We start from the raw sequence: 12,935 nt of genomic DNA on the forward strand, positions 1-12,935 counted from the left end.
AACTGCCCCAACTGGGAGGAAGCAGCAGGACACCTGAGCTGTGATCCAGTCTGATGCTGTGTAGTTTCCTTTATTCCCCATGTTTCCCCCACAGGGAGCTGATGTGTGTTCCTCCTTCTCCTGACTGACGTCTGCTGGTTCACACAGTCTGAGTAGTTTTGGGGGCCTGGGTAATAATTGCAGAGACTGGATTCCCTTTGTAGGAGGAATTAGGCAGATACACTTCGAAGGTATCCAGAATCTCCATGTGACTTGACCATCCACCCCAGCTAAATTAATTTCTTTTCCACTAACACACACTTATTTTTTGTGTTAGCCAACCACCCCTATGTACATAACCAGGCCCTAGGAGAATCTGCTTTGTATAGGATGACTATAAAATCATGACAGGGCCTTTGAAGAAGCTATAAACTCAATCTTTAACATGTCAAGGGAATCAGATTCAAGCAGAGTTTATTTTCTAAAGGGTTGAAAGGGCATGATTGTTTGAACTTTGCCACTATGTTCTCAAACCATTCTGAAAAGGATGATTGAAAGACCTGGGCCCTGACAATGATAGGAAGGGGCTGTTTCCAAACACAGTCAGTTACCCATTAAAGCAATATTTTACAATTTTACAGTGACACTTTGAAACAGATAATATTACATGGAAAGAAACACAGGCCAGAATGCAGATGGTACTCTCTTACTCAGGAATCCGGATGCTAACATTTTTACACTGAGGACTAGCAGAAGGTACAGCAGCAGGTCAACTGCTCTGGTAGGAACAGAAACATCCGTTGGACTCTTTAATGCACAAATACCAAATGTGGCGGGTGCTGCCAGCAGTCTGGCACTGCAGAGTCCTTACTGTCTCCTCCTCTCCTGTCTCACTGTTAGGACAATCAATAAACCCATAGGCATACTTCTCTCCCCTTTGCAACTGCTGCTACCTGCTAAATGAAGGTACTCAAAATAAAAGCTTTAAGGAAGCAGATACTAGACAACAGCTCTCAATTTAGTTAGATCTTCAACTCTGATAGAGGATCTTGGGGTGTTTTGGGGAAAAACTACAAACAAACTTCTAATGGTCCATATCTGCTTAATGTTGGCCCAAGACATTCCAGTCTGATGTCTGTCACTGTCAAGCGACCCCAAAGAAACCTCTGAATTTTGATGGCGAATTTCACTGACTTGGGAAATCAACAGGGGGTCTGCCTCAACGAAGTAATTAACCTGTATTTGACCAAAGTCACATCAAAAATTTCAGAAATGTTGGCATAGAAAACATGCCCTGTCAGTGTGACCATGTAAATGATTTCTGGATTGTGTGATTCATCGCTGTAAAACTCAGATTATAAGCTTAAACCAGTGAGTTTGGCACAAAAAAAAAAAAAAAAAAAAAAAAAAAAGGAAAACAATAAAACTGACAAAAGAGATCACAACCTTAGTCTTGAAGAAGCCAGTCTATATTACTGAAATGGGCCAGTCTAGAAAATACTTAGTTACATACCATATTCAATGAAAGAGCAGGGGCAAATTCATTATCAACGATTTTGTGCAAACTCATTATCAATTACAACTTTAAAAATAGCTTGCATCTCTTTTCCTAGAGATGGCAAATTGAGAAAATCACTTTCATTCTTAACAGCCACATATGTAGTACCCACACAGCTTCTGCCAAGTACAAATCCCAGGATTAAACTGGGAAGGGAAGGGTTTTGAAATACTTACTAATATCATATCCAATTGGTAGATGATGATATCAATTCTTTAAAGATAAAAGGGTTTATTTTTATTTTTTAAAGTCAAAGCGTTACTGGTGTCAAGATGACTGTTTCAAGCATGGTGTCAGTTCTTTAAGAAAGGACTGATTATACATAATTACACATTAATCTTCTAATTATTGAAAAGAGAAAGCAACCTACTTTTGCATCCAATATATATTATGCACATATCAGGCAAAATGAGACAACAGATGCATGCACGTACGAAAGCGCTTTATACATTCAAATATAAGTTGAATGATTACTATGTAATTTAAAAGTCTCAGAATTATTTTAAAAAACAAGTGTGTCTGTGTCTACATGGAAAAGCACATGAAGAAGAATAAGAAGTCAGTCCTATTTGTAAGGTAGGCAGGCTAAGAGATGCATTTAACATGCTCTTCTTTTAGCTTCACCGTTAAGTGCTTCTAGGTCATTTGAGGATCTATCTTAACTTTCTGTATATGTTTTAAGGATCATTCTACAAAGTTTACTTTGAGCTTTTATTAGTGGCTGGTACAGAAGAAAAAAAGCAGTAGGAGGAGGAGAGAAAAGCACTACTAACATAAACAAATTCTACAACTGAAAAAAGACAGTTGCCTAAACTTTCCAAAACCATTTTGAGAAAATTTCTATTTAAAGTTCAGACATAGACCACAATAGGCCTCCAAGTATACTTTCACAATCCTGTTTCTGCTCTCTAGTATCTTAGCAATGAGCCCCCCAGCCCCCAAAAAGATCCAGTGAAGCCTTCCTGCCGAGTACGCCCAACCAAGTTTAGGTAATGCTAATGAAGTGGAATACCAAGAGCAAGTAGAAAACGTGCATTTTCTTGTTTTCCTTCCCCTCCCTGACAGATCATCACCATCTTGATCTGGTTACTAATTTCCAAACTGAACAACTTAACAAATTTTTAGAAAGAAAAAGTTGTATTACATTTAAAAAATACAAATAATTTTATAACTCAATAGTTCTATATCCTTTAACTTCACTAAGGATAAAAATGAGCCATGTATACCAATAAATTATTTATTGGTCCTCAATGTCATTTACTAATACCATTTACTAAATTAATCAGTGGGGATGGGGGGGAGATGTCACTGATGAATTTCATAAAAATACAGAAATAAGGAAAGAGGGTAACAGTTGCTCCTTAGTCCTATTTTTAAAACACCTCTAACACATACCATCAAATGACTTGCAAGCTCCTTCCAACCGGTAACTTGGGGCTTAGGCACAAGTTAGTTGAAAAGAATGTAAACAGTCAAGTCCAAACTTAGGAAGTTCACTGCAAAGTACTTCCTGTGCTGCACAGGGAGCCAAAACAAAGTGAGGCAAAACGCTCCCCTCTAAGAACTGAAAGCTGTGCTCTTCCTCTACTCTAATGAATCCCTGCAATTAGACTACTAGTGATTTAACCAAACTGAGGCCGAATTTCTCCCTTTCTGCAAAAAGGCTTATCTATACAATAAACTCTAAGTCAGGAATCTCACTGGCTGCTAAACAAACATAATCAATGGATGCTGGGTCTTTGAAACAGATTCAATTAGAATCTGAAGTGGAGAAAGATGTGCACAATTAAAGTAAAATAAAAGGGAGATGAGGATATGTTTATTTGGTTTACAATATTTTATAGGCTTGACAATATTAAGGATAACACTGCCACTGTGTTTCCCTGATGAGCTCCAAGAAAGGAAGGATAATTTTACCATTAACTATAAGTCAATGTTCAGTCCTTTGTGAAGACTCAATAATTATCATTAATTATCAGCATTTTTACCATTACTGATTGCCAGTGACTTTAAAAATAACCTATCTCGATCAGGTGCAGTGGTTCACAGCTGTAATCCCAACACTTTGAGAAGCTGAGGTGAGAGATCACTTGAGGCCAGGAGTTTGATACCAGCCTGGGCAACACAGAGAGACACCACTTCTACAAAACATAAAAAAAATTAGCCAGGCCTGGTGGCATGTGTCTGTGGTCCCAGTTATTTAGGAGGCTGAAGTGGGAGGAGCACTTGAGGCCAGGAAGTCAAGGCTGTGGTGAGCCATGATCGTACCACTGCACTCCAGCCTGGGCAACAGAACAAGACCCTGTCTTAACAACAAAAAATCAAAAACCAACAAAAACACCCACCATCTCATTTAATTTGAACCTTTTACCATTTGAGGTGGCTATGATCAACAGCATACGAAGGAAAATCAAGGCTTGAGGAAGAGCCCCCAAATCAGTGAAGAAAATATAAATCAGGACGGCTGGATTGGGGCACACTCATGATACTGTTATCAAAACAAACTTCCATTGTTCTCCCCATAGCCTCAATTTACAAATTTAGTACCTATTTACAGGTACAAACTCACTAACACTTGATGTTACGTAGAAAGACATAACATCAAGTACAGAGTATGTTTTTAAAGTCAGTGTATTAAAATGTTTAAGAATAGTTTTAAGTATGTGTTCAGAATTTGGTAAACATCTCTACAGATAAACCAAGAGGAAAGGGTGAAGTTTTGTTAAAATCAACATCTTCCTGCTACAGTAACTTAGGGTAATCCCTAAGCCTAAAAGCCTTTCTTCCATTCATTTTGTCATTCATTTATTTAGCATTCTAAAATGTGTCAACAGCCAAATTGTTTCACACCTGGTTGTTTGGCTTTTCCACAGAGGTGTATCTATGATCTGTAATCTTAAATAACCTTTTCTGCCTTCTATTCAATGTTCTTTTATTTGGCTATCATTACATCTGACTTCTAAGTGAATACCTAAATTCTGTGAGACATTATACAGAAATTACTTTATGTGGATTGTATTTTTATTCATATTTTTCAAAGTACATATAGAAATAATGCTTTTATACTTCACCTGTTTTTGCTCCTTTGTTACAAAGTAACTTGATGTGAATTCCTTTCCACCTAAACTTATTTTGATGTCTGTGTTTACAAATTTAACTCTTTAAGTACTCTGTGTATTTATTCATTCATTTACACATGACTGAGTCTTGTGCAGGGCAAATAAAGAAGGAAATATATTTTTAAAAATTCAAAATACAAGAGAACCACTGGTCATAAGTTTATAGTAGAAATTTTCTACCCAACTGCTTTTCTGGGGAAATTATTTTGAACTTTTAATTTAAAAACAATAATCCTAAAAATTACCTTGCTGCATAATGGCCAGGAAAAATATCTTATATCCTTTTATGCAATGACCAGGTTACTCAAGTCATCACTTAGTTTTTCAAAACGTTCTCTACTGAAACTTAGCACTAGATTTTCAGAGGAGAAGCTTTAGTCTTAAAAATATACTTCATGGTATATTTTTCTATAAATATTAGCTTTGTTAACAGATTTTATTATCTTTCAGATTCTAGATTGTCTAATCATGTTCACTAGAATTTGGTTTTATTCCTCTAGTGTCATATTTATTATATATTACATATATAATTTTTCATATTCTATAAACATTGACTTTATTTCTTCATTTTACATACAAAAACTTGACTTTGTAATTTTCTCATTAAAATTTTTAACACATCCATGTAATTATTAATGTCTGTAAAAAGCAAAAAAGCCTGCATTTAATTATAAAGAAAGAAAATACTTCATATTGTATATACTTTAAAGAGTAAAATAATTAATAATATCAAAACACCTTATTCAATCCTTGAGATGGTTAAGTCCCACCCAATTCCCCAAGGTTTTAAAATGTTTTAACGCATTCCAGTTACAGAGTAAAACCAAAGGTTCTAGCTTTGTGGAGCAAAAGTTCAAATCCTTATGGATTATCAACAACATTAACCCAGTGTGTGAAAGGGAACTCTGCAGACCCTAGTCATCACGATGATGTGATCATTCACTACAAGTAAAAGAGAATAAAGAAGACAGTGATTTAAGGTGCCAAAATACGCACTAGAGAAAAATCAGTCAAGATAGTCAAGACATTAAGAGTTTTTGGTTCTAAAACTGGCTTGGCATCTTAGCAGCAAAACAAGATCTGACAAAAAACTCACTTTGCACTTCATGTTCCACAAACACTAACTATATTTTCTATTTACATTTACAATAGAGGCAAATTAGATTTGAAGTATTTTCTGAAATGTCTGAAAAACCATGGAGAAAGGGCAAGGTCAAATGAGTATTTTTTAAATGGCATGAATTCTAAAATGATGTAAATTTAAACACACAGATCCTGAAAAAAAAGGCCACAAGGAAAATTCTGAGGGCCCTTTCACACAGTCTTATAATTATTTGATGAAGTGTTTTACACCTAGAGAAGAGACAGATGAACTTGAGATTTCTACATGTACTTGTTATTGGAATATACACTAGTTTATGTGTGAGAACCTGTGGCTCTTCTTATTTCCCCAGGGAAAGGATACTTCTAACATTTCCATCGACTTTTCTTTATTTAAACTTCCTTGAGATTATTTGTTTTATTTGAGGCAGTCTCCCTCTGTCACCCAGGCTGTAGTGCAAGGATTCGATCTTGGCTCACTGCAACTTCCGTCTTCCCAGGTTTAAGCGATCCTCCTGCCTCAGCCTCTCAAGTAGCTGGGATTACAAGTGCCCACCACCATGCCCCAGCCTTTTTCTTTCTTTTTTTTTTTTTTTTTTTTGGTATTTTTAGTAGAGACGGGGTTTTGCCATGTTGGCCAGTATGATAAAGAGTAGGAGCACTGGTTAGAAACAGAGCCAGGATGAATCCTGTTTATTTATATTTATTTATTTATTGAGATGGAGTCTCACTCCATTGCCCAGGCTGGAGTGCAGTGGAGTGATCTCAACTCACTGCAACCTCCACCTCCCAGGTTCAAGCAATTCTCGTGCCTCAGCCTCCCAATTAGCTGGGATTACAGGCACCTGCGACCATTCCTGGCTAATTTTTGTATTTTTAGTAGAGACAGGGTTTTACCATGTTGGACCAGGCTGGTCTTGAACTCCTGACCTCTGGTGATCCACCCATTTCAGCCTCCTAAAGTGCTAGGATTATAGATGTGAGCCACCGCATCCAGTGAGGTTCTTTTACTAGTGTTTTATTTTCTAGTTTCCTATCTTTAAATGCTTCATAAATTCAAATAACCCACCTACTCTTCTTCAGGCAAAGACTGAAGACTGGGAACTTAATTCTTCACACTTAAAAAATGCATCTTCATTTGCTTTTTTCAAAACTTTTAACTTACGTGCTATTATCATCGTAGGAAGGTTTTGTAACAAAAAATGCAAGGTCACCACGAAGAGAAAAGAGACAGAACAAGGAAAATCTGCATAGATTCTAGAACTAAATAATCACACATTGGTCACTTATTAACTAGTGCCTTCTTTTTTTAATTGTATATGGGTTAGGAGTCACTTTTGCGGGTATGTCTTTCATGGTGAGTTGATCTCAAATTTCTCTGGGGGGAGCTCACTGGACATGGCTGTTTGTCAAGCTGCAAAGTGCACCCACGTAGTTGAGAAAAACAGGAGGGCCCAACGGCCCCACATCACAGCAGCTTTATACTGGCACAAGCCTACTTCCCAACCCAGTGACGTCAAATGGCTGCCCTAAAAGTCTGCAAATCAAAAGTGACGCAGTTATAAACAGATTTAACAGATAAAACACTAGATCAGGCTCATGATCTCATCTGGCAACCCTGCATATTTCCCATCTAAAAGTCCCAGCTGGGATCAGACTAATTGGTCCTCTTTAACCACTCTCAGCAATACGCTAAATGAAACAGAGAAAATTTCAAAACTCATTAAGAAACATATTGATATAATGTCTGGTGGGGGCCAGGGGAGTTGAGATAGGCCATCTGGATGCTTGTATTTGTAAAAAGTTTGATTTGGTGGAAATAATTCACCTAGCTCACAAGCTGTACAAATATTAAGATCAAAAGTCTTAACTTGCACAGGCTGTCAGGAAAACCTGTGATACAGGAAACAGAGACTGTCTAACCAAGCCAAAATGTTTTCGTGTAGCCAGTGCAGGTCTTGATTACCTTGGTATTCTTCCATACTCAACGGTTTGTACCAGTACTTCTGGCTAAGAAAATACATTCGTGGTACAAGCTTGCCTACAGAGTATTTGCAAATGTTTTGCTTGATTTCCCTTTAACATTTTGGAAGTAAATAATACCATCTCACACGTGAGAAACCTGGTATAGGACTAATGAATTAATGATACCTAATTGTAAAGAATCTTGGTAGTTGGAAAGCTCCATTTAATATAGCAAATTACCTATAAGACTGTAATCACTGTGATATTTATAAATAAATATAGTGTTTCTTTGAATGCCAGCAATTTATGGAAATGAAGAGAGCTAAGTTTTTCTGATCTTAGCAGCTGTTTTTTCAACATCTGACACTATCAAGTCCTTTCTCAGCCTATCGTCTTACAAATTATTAAAGTTTTCTAAAAATTCTCTTAACTGCAAATACTATTAAATTTTTTCAATGTCAAGAAATAATTTAATCATTTATGAATTTTTACTTTACATACACTTAGTTTTTCCATTTATTATTAAGGCTTCTTTGCAATGGACGTGTGAGTGGCAGCCATTTTACCTCTTCTAAACAAAACTGCTTTTCTTTTCTTTTTTTTTTTTGAGACGGAGTTTCGCTCTTGTTACCCAGGCTGGAGTGCAATGGCACGATCTCGGCTCACCGCAGCCTCCGCCTCCTGGGTTCAGGCAATTCTCCTGCCTCAGCCTCCTGAGTAGCTGGGATTACAGGCACGCACCACCATGCCCAGCTCATTTTTTGTATTTTTAGTAGAGACAGGGTTTCACCATGTTGACCAGGATGGTCTCGATCTCTTGACCTCGTGATCCACCTGCCTTGGCCTCCCAAAGTGCTGGGATTACAGGCTTGAGCCACCACGCCCGGCCTTAAAACTGCTTTTCAACTCTTTATTCCAAAATCTACTTAGACCTTGAAAAAATACCTTTTCTTCAAGTTTTCTCTTACTAAGTGAGTACAGTTCAGTTTTTCCCTGTTCTGCTATTTATTAACAGGTCAAACAAACTGTTTAAGGGTAACGCAGTTCCATTAATTAGAACTGTCACCAGAGAAAAGAAATGTTACTTGTCCCTGCTAAAAGAAACATTTTAGCAGGGATTCCTAAAGAAATCATAACTACCATTAAAATCAGTCAAAAAGCATTTAGCAAGAATCCATGATCTCTTCATATCTACTAGAATGGTTATAATTTTAAAAACAGGAACAAGTTTTAGAGATCATATGGAGAAAGTATACACTGCTGGTGAGAACGCAAAATGGTGCAACCACCATGGAAAACAGTCACAAACAAAACTAAACAAAAAGCTAACACACGATCACCATATGACCCAGAAATTCTACTCCTAGGTATACACCAAAAGGAATTTAACAGATTCAGATACTTATCATCAATGTTCACTGCAGCCATATGCACAACAGCCAAAAGGTGGAAACAATTTGTCTATCAACAAATGAATTAACAAAATGCACATATCCATACAATAAATTTTATTGAGATATAAAAAGGAATTCGATTCTGGTAAATGCCACAGTGTGGATGAACCTCAAAAACATTATGCTGAGAAAGAGAAGCCAGAAGCAAAAGGACAAGTATTTCATTATTTAAAATAGACAAATTAACAGAGTAAGCAAGCAGCTTAGAGATTATCAGGGGCTGGGGAAAGGGAGAATGGGGAGGTATTTCCTGCATATTGGCTAGAGAGTTTCTGCTTTGGGTTGATTAAAAAGTTTAGAAATAGTGGTAATGACTGCACAAAATGCTGAATATAAATACCAAGAAAGCGTACGTTTAAAAGTCATTAAAATGGTAAGATTTTAAATGTATTTTACCATAATTTTAAAAAATTGGCCAGGTGCAGTGGCTCACGCCTGTAATCCTAGCACTTTGGGAGGCCAAGGCAGGCGGATCACGAGGTCAAGAGATTGAGACCATCCTGACCAACACGGTGAAACCCCGTCTCTATTTTTAATCAAAAATAATAATAATAATAATGTAAAATACCAAAAGCCACTGAATTGAGTATTTTAAATAAGCGATTCATATGCAAATTATATCTCAAAAACTATCTGGAAAAAACAACACTGAACTTGGAGGTTCACTGTTAATTGAAGATCACTTAGAAATCTGAGTATAGTTTGAGAGTAAAGCAAATTACTACACTAGCCTAAGCAATGTTTAGTTAGGAAGGCATTTTGCAGTGATATACAAAGAATTCTCTAGTTCTCACATAATAAATTATAATACAGTCTAAGATAAAACCTAGCCCAATAACAACTATACAAAATCAGGGAAGGAAGGACAGCAAATGAATGACACATATACTAAAGAGTCCACAACTCTTTAAAGTAATGACCAATTTCCAAACACCCAGTAAGACAAGAGGATGCCGTAACAGGCATTGTCTTGTTTCACCATTGTCTTGTCTTACTGGTGTTTGGAAATTGGTCATTACAGAGGTCATGCATAGATTAGCAGAGATAATGCATAAGCCTGATGAATTGAAGGTTAACTACAAATCATTCTCCTTTATGAAGACAAGATTCCTACTAGACAACAATGACAATTTGAGGTCCTCTCAGTTGCTGGGAATAGCTAGAGATGGTTTACTCCCACATTTGTTAGGGATCTTTACCTTTCAACATGATCTGCTTCCTGTATTCCTTTTAAAAATTTCCACAGGCCGGGTGCGGTGGCTCAAGCCTGTAATCCCAGCACTTTGGGAGGCCGAGGCGGATGGATCACGAGGTCGAGAGATCGAGACCATCCTGGTCAACATGCTGAAACCCCGTCTCTACTAAAAATACAAAAAATTAGCTGGGCATGGTGGCGCGTGCCTGTAATCCCCGCTACTCAGGAGGCTGAGGCAGGAGAATTGCCTGAACCCAGGAGGTGGAGGTTGCGGTGAGCCGAGATCGCGCCATTGCACTCCAGCCTGGGTAGCAAGAGCGAAACTCCGTCTCAAAAAAAAAAAAAAAAAAAATTTCCACAAATCAGAATTTTTCCTAAACCTAACTAATTCCCTATATTAGTGTATTTAATTTACTTTCCCAAATCATAAACAAGTCCTAAAAATAATTTGATACTTAAGATTGTCAGTGCCCCTTTCCTTTAGCTCAGAAATTCAAAATAGGTACAGAAATTTACAGAGTGAGTGAAAGACAAAGAATAGGTCAGATATTTTGCTGTCAGGTTAAAGAATGGATGGGGTTTCTAATGATGTGGATTAATGGGACCAAAGATAACCTGAAAAGAAGTCTGGGTTTGGGTTATTTTTTGCCTAACTTCGGACTTTTTGCTATAGAAACAAAACATACTGCATTTAACTTTAGAAGGTTTGAGTAATTCCCCGATTAAAATTCAGTGTTACCACTTAATTCAATTTGAGCATGTTTTTCCATAAAGTTATCAAAATGACTGAAGCCCAGTCCAAAAATGGAAGAAAATATTCTAAAAATCAGTCATTTTGAGAAAAGGCTAATCATTAATACTAACAACTGAACCAGATAGCAATCAAGACAGAAACAACAAAAACAGAAGCTCCAAACATGGAGAAGTGGTTCATAATACTGAACTATTCTACACAGAGAAACGTATGGGATTCAGGTGTATGTTTCTCAATAGTGGAATAAAACAAAACATTACAACACTGACTCTCTCCAAAGGAATTTAAGAAAATGTTAAGCGAACCCTGGACAGATGACATACAAGCATCGTATGTTTTTAACTCATCAACTCGAAAAGATAACCCTGAAAAGAGCCTAATATGTTGGGCCACAAAGAATACACCTATGAGCTTCATGATTAAATACATTACCTTGAATGAGTCTGCTCCACGGTCACATACCAAACTTTATGGTGGCAATTTATCACGGACAATGTGAATTGAACAGTCTGTCACTGCCACAAGGAAAAATGCAGCAACATCCCATGTACAAAGCAAGCAAAAAGATGTTGTATAAAATGGACAGGGATGAGACGCAGGAAGCTTACTTTTAGTTGCCTCCTCGTTGGAGCTCTAAACCTACACATGCTGACTCAATTACCCATCCTCTCTAGGTCTCTTTCCCTAACCATAACATTAGGAAGATTTTTTCTTTCTTCCTTACTGTACTGTAACATGTTTATTAAGGATCAACCTCTATCAGTACTCAACATTAGGAAGATTTCTAATACCTCTACTACTTTACACAGAAAAGTTTAAAATGTCAAGAAAGGGATCAGCTATGAGATCAGTAAACACCCTATATTCTTATGTAAGTCAGCCCTGGACAGTAGAAAGCCCAGGCTCATTACTCCACAGGTAAATATGAAGTTTTCTTTAGGTGAGGCCCATAGAACAGGACAGAATTAGACCTGTTTCATTTGGGATCCTTCCCAAGTTAGTAACTCATGAGCAGCAAACAGTATTAATGTAGCAAACAGGAGAGGATACTGCTAAAGAAAGGCTCACTGCCAGTGAAAAATTAGAATGGAGAGCTGAGTGCAAGAAGAATAACCTAAAATCAGACCTCAGGGCCAAACAAGTGATCTGTGGCCAGCTGGCACAGGGGAAAACAGGGTTAAACACCTCTACCATTATATTATAGTAGGTTCATTACCTGCTACTTGTAGTAACCTTTGGGCATCAAGAAAAACTGATTATGTTCACTGTACTCTAGTTAGTATGGCAAGGAAACAGTTTTTTGACTATTACCATTTAAACATTAAAAAACAAACAACCATGCTTGCTTCGGCAGCACGTATACTAAAATTGGAACGATACAGAGAAGATTAGCATGGCCCCTGAGCAAGGATGACAAGCAAATTCATGAAGCGTTCCAAATTTAAAAAAAAAAAAAAAGAAGAAAAAAGAAAAAACAAACAACCTGCAGGCTGGGTGTGGTGGCTAACGTTGTAATCTAAACACTCTGGAAGGCCAAGGCAGGAGAATCACTTTAGTCCAGGAGCTTGAGACCAGCCTGGGCAACATAGCGGAACCCTGCCTTTTTTTTTTGTTTTTTTTTTTTAATTAAGCAAACAAACAAAACCCTTAAGTTATCTTTAAAAAACAAAAATGCAACCTACCACCTAAGGGAATGCTGCCTTGTCAGATGAGAGGTCACGATAAAAGCCTATTGTTCGGAAAATGAGTCAGTGACATCTCTGTACACACAGGAGAAATACAGTAAAGCAATGAGAGCCAAGACTGTGAA

The 12,935-nt window shown here is 37.3% G+C and overlaps 1 protein-coding gene and 1 non-coding gene across 7 annotated transcripts in view; one reads left to right on the forward strand and one right to left on the reverse strand.

Moving 5' to 3' along the window:
* The window catches only part of RBPMS (RNA binding protein, mRNA processing factor), a 189,543-nt gene that overhangs the window by 75,177 nt on the left and 101,431 nt on the right, over positions 1-12,935 (reverse strand). The window lies entirely within an intron of this gene.
* On the forward strand, positions 12,464-12,570 carry LOC120361557 (U6 spliceosomal RNA). Its single transcript, XR_005577734.1, has one exon. It is a non-coding gene; the product is annotated as a U6 spliceosomal RNA (small nuclear RNA).

The sequence above is a fragment of the Saimiri boliviensis genome, chromosome 13 (genome assembly GCF_048565385.1).
Source record: "Saimiri boliviensis isolate mSaiBol1 chromosome 13, mSaiBol1.pri, whole genome shotgun sequence".
Taxonomy (NCBI): domain Eukaryota; kingdom Metazoa; phylum Chordata; class Mammalia; order Primates; family Cebidae; genus Saimiri; species Saimiri boliviensis.